The sequence below is a fragment of the Rhea americana genome, unplaced genomic scaffold (genome assembly GCF_003343005.1).
Source record: "Rhea americana isolate MKP2758 unplaced genomic scaffold, rheAme1 scaffold_306, whole genome shotgun sequence".
NCBI lineage: Eukaryota > Metazoa > Chordata > Aves > Rheiformes > Rheidae > Rhea > Rhea americana.
In genome coordinates, this window is record NW_028186431.1 from 539,204 (window position 1) to 546,984 (window position 7,781).

The window sequence follows — 7,781 nt, forward strand, 5'->3', positions numbered from 1 at the left end:
AAAAAAACAAAAAAGAGAGAAAATCTCATACTCTGAACCACACCATCTTTTATGCTGTGACTTCTTTTTTTTTTCTTTTTTGTAAGACTGAATAATAGTAATAATGTTCTTCTTCTAGGGCTCTCCTTGCAATAAATGTCTTTGTGGTTACAGGACAGAGGAATCAAAAGCAAATCCACTAAACATGCAATTGAAGAATGTCTTTTCCCTCAAATTCTTTAAGAATTCCAGACCTTCACTAACATTCTGCTAATGCARTCTTAGGAAAACTGCCCTCAAATTGGGGTAATGCTAAACCCAAGTCATCCAAGCAAGAATTGACATTAAAATTATTTGTCATCATTGYGTTACTTTCTAAGTGAACTCCAAAGTGCTAATCTGCTACTCAAACAGAAGCTGCTGTTTATTACAGGGAAAAAAAAGACAATAAACCAATTTTAGTGTTGGGCTATGAATCTATCTGTTGAGTATGTATTGTTTGATATGCTTAAATGTTTGCTTATTGTTTACTTTATCTAGAGTTTATATTATGCAGGGTACATGCAATCACCACGATCTAGGCACTCCGACCAAACAGTAAATAGTAATATCCAAGTAACTGGCAGCCTTCTCTTGAAAACTGAAGAATTTCTCATGCTACACATTTTTTGGCAAAGAACTCTGGATATTGATCACCAGCAACAGTGGGAGGGAGAATCTGCCTTAATATTTTTCTGATTATAGAATCTATAGCACTAAGGCACCCCAAAGGCCTTGAGAGCAAGAGTCATAGGCTGGTAATCAGTAGAGGCACCCGAATGCCTCTAACCAGCTGGAGACACACTGTCTTTCACTGGTTAGTCTGCTTAATGCCTCTCCCTTCTTCAGTCTCTTTGGTTCTCATCTTCCTCCCACTCTGTTCTTCCAGCCCCTTTGCTTCTCTCTTAGCTATTTTTTTTTTCTTTTTTTTTTCMCCCAACTGTGCTGTCCTTCCTCTCCCAGTTTTAATTCAGGACTTGTATTCCCTGTTTTTTTTCCTTTGCTGTCTTTCCTTCTTTCTGTCTGCTGCCAATGACTATGCCTAGCCCTTCCCCAGACTGCATATTTTTTCAGGCATTCCTTGCTAATTGCAAATCTGCCATCATGTTTTTGGCAGTTCATGCACTCATAGTTTATTTGATCTCCCCTCTGCTCACAATTTAAAAAAAAAAAAAAAGGAGCAAAGAAATTAAGAGTTATAGATTATTATTTATTTCTGTTTATATTTCTATGCACTTTATTTCTCTCCTCTATTTTTACCATAAATCCAAGATTCCTAAAATGTAGTATTTTAGCATTAAATCACTCAAAAAGTTAGTTGTTACTCATTATAATTTTTTGACGTTAATAGAATGCCTTAAACAAAACTTCCCAGTCCTTTCCACTAGTGGATTCCTTTCCATCTTAAATTACATCTGTTTACTTCACAAGCAAATAAATTGTAGTGACAGTGGATGAAGGTCTTAAGTGAATAACTTTTTGGCAGGAATGAGAAGCAAATAAAAACCTACAAAATTCAGGCTGATGAGGCTGTAAGAGGAGGTAGTAATTCATGGAAATAAGAAAAGGCAGAGATACACCTCCAWGGTGAGTTGTATACTGTATTCAGAGAAGCTCATCTAAACATAGCAATTCTTAAAAGTCTTAAAAGTGTAAGTAAGTGTAAGTAAGATTTTTGCTTTATCCTTGCCCCCTCCCACCAAAGTTGTTTTTAGAAGTGTTACTTTCTTAACAAGACTAAAAATAGAAGAACAAATTATTTAAAAGTATTTTCCATTGTACTATATCTGCAATTTTTTAAAAATGTATTTTGGAATTCTGCTGAGGGATGTTACAGGAACAAAAATATTTTTAAATTTTATTAATCCCAGGGAGCATTAATGGCTCAAATTGAAGAGGATGATTATTTTCTGTAAATATAGAGCTTGTGAAATGCTCAGCTTAAATGCTAACATTGCAAAATTTTCACAAATGCCACAGCTTCTCATAGGCTGATCCATTCCTACATATGTTTGAAATTGCCACTACAAGAGAAGAAGGAAAACAAAATCTGAGTAAAAATATGGCACAACCTTGGCTTCCCAGGCTTGAATTTTACTGCTAATACAGACGTATTTGACTTGCATAGTTATCACTTCCCACCTCAGCTGTGAACTTGAACCTAGTCTTCACTCAAGCAAAACCTCCACTMATGCCAAGAAAGACAATGAAATAAGAACTGTGGACCTGGTGATTTTGTAAGAYTTTCCAGTTTTCATGGTCACCGAAAAATTTCTCCATGCTATAGCATGCWAGTAATTTGTAAAGGAAATAATAAAACTATGCTTTAAAGAGTCCAGAGGGTCAAGTTTACTCTATCATAGAGAAGCATCATCTGCTCCTGAACATCTTTCCCTTAGCAGACTTATATGATTAAGAAGGATTGAGCAAGACATAAAATTAAATTGTCAATAACTGATTTTATAAACAGGAAATAAAAATTCAAATACATTAAATAAGTTTATTTTTGCATGTTCCCAACAATCCATAGAAAARCAATGAGTGATTTGATCTACTGACTTGCTTTGCAAGAGGCTACAGAAAGGTGTCTGTARATGTTGAATCAGATTCTTTCAGAATAAATGTTGCTTTTTTTGTAGTGTATATAAACATCTAAATATGATAATGATGTACACAGAAAGGCTGYTTCAACTCTAATTGAAACTGATGGCAAAACTTCAGTAATGCAAGATACGGTTTTTGGAAATTGTTGGAAATGTCAGGAAGACAGAGATGTTATGAACCAAAAGCAATAAAAGATTTAGCAGTGGATAATAAAATAACTTTCCTTATATTTTCTTTTCAAGGCTCTGATCCTGTTGTGGAAACTACAGCACCTTGCCTTGTATCTATTTAAGAAAGCTGGTAACTCTGACCACCATGTCTAAACAGCTTTTCATCTGTGATGTGATCCTTCAGAATCATTCTGTGGTAGGGACTCACTGTTATTATTTTGAAGAAGGAAAAGTGAGCTACAGAGAAGCAAAGCAACTTCTCTGTGGGCCCACAGGAAGTTTRTGTTAGAGTAGGTATTTGAAACTAAGCTTTACTAGGTCCTGYTTCCTCCTCTGGAGTGCTGCTTGCCATATTTTCACAACTATGTCGGACCAAGGAGGCACTGAATTGTTCCCCTGAGCAGCGTCAGGAAGCAAAACAAARAATCTACCACATGTGTGGCGGCATAAGAGGGAAAAACCAAGAGGAGAACATCCTTTATGTCTGTTGTTACAACAGTTCACGCCAGATATGAAAAGGTATGACAGGAACAAAAGATAGCATTGGCAATGTGATTTGCAAGTCGATAGTGTACCCTTCAGCACAGCAGTATCCTTCAGCCTTTCTAGAGGTGCTTTATAGAATTCATATCCCCTTTGAAATCAGTCATTCACACACCGATCTGGTGCTGGTCTCAGGTTCAGGGAACTATTCATAGTTCCCTCAATTCCAGAATTGACAGCCATAACAACCTCAATGTAAGCATCTCTTGGCATGTTTTTAATTTCAAAAGAACAATAAATAAATAAATAAAACCCTCTTTCAGGCAGCCCTCCTCTGCAGCATCAAGGACGAACATGCCTGATACTACTTTTTGTGAAGCCCGAAGCTAACTTRTCTCTTCATCTAGATTTAAATCCAGAAGCTTGCTGTCTAGGGTGTATCCTAATACCTATTTAGTTTCTTATGAAGCAGGGACAGGTGCTCCTCCAGATCTATGTACGGTCCATAGGCTCTGATAGATCACCTGGGTCATCATGTGAACTCTTCTGCAAACAGACTGTTGTGTCTTGTTTGGAAAGCTCCAAGAAACATATATTCCATCCACCACCACAAAATGTTTACCAATGCACTACAGCAAATTCAAGACTGGTGATAGAAAAATAAAAAACTAAAGGCAAAACATTAATGTGCTGCAGTAAGGGATCAGATCCAGAGTATCAAGATTTTTTTTAGTTGGTAAACTGAATGGTCCCTTTATTGGACTGTTTCTGCTGCTACATTTTTTTTTTATTATTTTCTTTCTGTAAATAGAAGAAGGCTAGCAAGAGTCATATAACTCATTCTGGTTTATGACCTAGTGGAGAAATCAGCTCTAATACTTTATGGCACCAAAACAGAATATTTTTGCATGTAGTTGTATTACACTGATTGTCTGCACTGTAAGAATCATAAATCAATATCTAGTACAACTTAAAACATATGACAGGTTGACAATTAAACATTACTTTTCTCTTCAAGGAGAAAAAAATTTCAGAAATGACCCTGGAAAGATTGAGGTACAATGCTTTTAATTTTATGATCAATAAACATACAGGAATGTTCTCAATTCAGCTATTTTGATTTATATAGCTATGCATGCATGTTTATATATGTTTGCATATGTATAAATAAATACTATATTTATAGAAACAAGAAATACAAGAAAACAAGAAACAAGAAAGTCCTCTTTTGCTTTCCTGGCATGGATAAGGAAGATTATTTGCCAGGAATAGGGATAAGCTAACAGGCTGAAAAAAATGTGAAGACTAAAAGCTTTGAAAATAAGTAACTTCTGGAAAGGTCATTCAAGATTAGAAGAGGCAGTGTACCTCCCAAAGCCTCCAGAGGCTCAATCTAAAACAAACAATTTCTGTAAGGCAACCAGGCAATTAACAATTTTGCAGTGTCATCTCTCTAGCTTATAGTTAAATGTACAAAGTCAGAATTCGTCTACAGTCAGGCCATGAAGATATGATGACATTAGCTTCATAAGAGTAAAGATCCATACCAGTCGATGTCCTAGATTACCAAGGTGATGCTGCAGCAAAGGTCAGATGTCACACTACATGTCTAGTAGTGTCTTCCAGAACATCATTTTTTGCTTTGCTTGCCCCTGCCTGTCATGCCCAAAGAGCAAACAGCTTGGCTGAACTTGCAAATGATACAATGATTTAAGCATGGATGAGCAGGTGAGATAAAAAAAGTCTGTTTAGCAAGTAATTTTATTGTTCAGGAGATAGCTTTTGTAAGGAGAAAGAAGGTTCCCTAGAAGACATGCAATTGCATGTTTATTTTTTTTAATGAATTCTTAAGCTTTGCCTGTGCAATAATCCTTTACCCAGAGAGAAATCAGAGTTGCAGGAGTGATCCTGGGTTAGACAATGCTCTTCGTGGGCAATCAGTCCCAGATAATACGCTAGCCAGGAGGATAGCTGCCGCTCCCAGCTTTTCACCTCTTTGCTAGCCTGGAAAATAACAGTTCTGTTCAGGCTTTCTTGGCTTTTACCAATGCTTTAGTAAACACCAAATGACAATTTCAAGCTGTTTGCCCAGAATAGCCAAATGGTCGACATAATGGTGTCTGTCACAACAGTGGGGAAATACCATATTACCTTATTAAGTTATCATTTCTGTTAATAAACTCATGTCCTGTTTACAGTAAACAGCAGTGCAGGAGGAACAGAAATCAGCAGAAAACATATAAAAGAGTAAGTGTTATTAGCTAAAAGACTAACATTATCAAACTGTGAAAACCATGCAGTTAATCAGGCTTCTGAAAGTGAGTAAAGTTAGCAAATTTAAGTGCAAAGAGAGAAACAATTAGATCAGCATTCGCATTTTGTAGAAAGTTTTCTGATGACCTGAAGAAATGTTGTTTCTATGGAGTGAGTTGCTACAGACTAGGAGTGAAAATTTGGTGTGTTGGTTTTGCTGAAATATTTCCTTGTTGCTTGTGCAAAAAATACTTGCTAGTCTGGAAGAAAAGAAATTAATATTGATTTGTAGGGCATTCTACAAAGAAAGAATGCTGCTTTTCAATGTGTGTGAGGTGCTACAAAAGCTTTGTAAGAGAAATTGATATATATTAATAGAAAGTGAGATATTGATCACAGGCCTGAACCTAATGAAGAAATACAGAGAAACACTCCAGTGTTGTGGGGCAGAGAAAGAAATATGGAAAACTGTTAGAACTTCCTTGTTTTGCTGCTGAGGCCTGATAACAAGCTATGAACAACAGCAATAACAATGTAACTAAAAAAGCCTGAGAACTGTAGGTTTAGCTCTTGATCAGTCTGGGGACAGATCCAGGGCGTGAAATTGAGGAGCGAAGGAGAACAGAGTCTGTTCACTGCAGTGTAGKATAGCCTCAGATGTTCAAGCAACAGCAGGAGGTTTTGGAATCCTGCTAATATTAGAAGATAAATGGCATAAATTATGAGGAAGCTGAAATCCTGGTAGTGATGCTGCAGTTTTTCAAGTACAAAGCTGAGACATAMTCTAATGTGTTATTACATTTCAGATTCTAATAAAAGCTACTGGTTTCTGTGGTTTCAAATCTCTTTCTTCCCCTTTCCTAGTTATGTTTCATTTTGAGCATATTCTGGACTTCCTGAAAAGTTGAGTGTGCCTAATACACAAATGTGTGTGAAGAGATAAGAAGAGGAGGGGAAGCTATGCTTATACCAAGCAACTCTAACAACACCTAAGGCATCGAAGGAGGTGGCTAGCACTCATTTTCTTGAAGGTGRTAGAACAGAAGGTCTCAGCATTTTTCAATGTGTGAAGAAGTAAATCTGGTAAAGTTTCCTGGAAAAGGGAACCATGCTATATTTGGGAACTCTCAGCTCCTCAGGCCTGAGGCATATCGCTGCTCCATGTTGGCGCAAAGATGATGTTGTTCGTACTCTATCAAGAGTCATCTGCATGTGTGTGCTGGATACAGGGAATTACAGGAAACCCCTCACCCAGTCCCTGATCAGGACAGCTGGAGGACCGTGACTCCAAGGGAGTATGTTCCAGCTGGTCATCTAGACACTGCCTGAAATTCGAGGCCTCAGCTACAGCAGAATGAGCCCTGTGTTGGAAGATACCTCTGCTGACATCCCATAAATATTTCATCCATTATCCTTCTCTGATGAGAGATTTTTGACATTYCAAAATGACATTAAAATGCAGCTTGGCTGACAAATATCAGCATTCAGTAGGATAGATGCAAACTCCATTAACTGACTGAGCTACCAGAGAGAATTTTCATGTTCCTATACTCCAAGCAACTACTTCTTGTAGATGAAGATCAAGAGAGAATGCGTGCATAAGTGTATGCCCACCTGCACATTTATAAACATTTCAATATTATACTGAAACTTCATACATAAGAGCAACAAAGAGGARAAATCCATATGAGGAACTGCAACAGATATATGGCAGGATTCATCTAACCTAACTTTAGACATCTAGAGTGTAGGCATCTCCATCTGAGCAAGCCAGCCTGTGCTCCTTTYGTAGTCAACGGAGAGAAATACTCATTTTTAGGATGGGATTTATTTTAGACTACATCCACATTATGAAGAGATGAGATGCATCCAATTTCACTCTACAGACTATTAAAGAAGTTTAAGGTGACTGACTTAAACATAAATTTGTATGTTAGCTAAACCAAGAAACAAAAAAGTCCAATGAAACATTTTTTGCAGAGATTTTTTTTTGTTAGCCTTGTTTCCTGTTCTGTCATAGCGTGGTCCTAGTTACTCCAGCACAGCAGAAGGGGCTGTCTTGTTGTATACATACATGAACAAGTGACAGGGCTTGTAGGAACAGAGCTGTCTTAAATCATGTTGCTACAGAACGCTTCTGTCTCTTGAAACCATAGCTGCAAGGTTAAACCCAGATGGTGATTTAGGTATGATTTATAAAAACTGAGAATGTAGTGGATCAGCCCGTGACACAAGACAGAGGTTTATTTAACA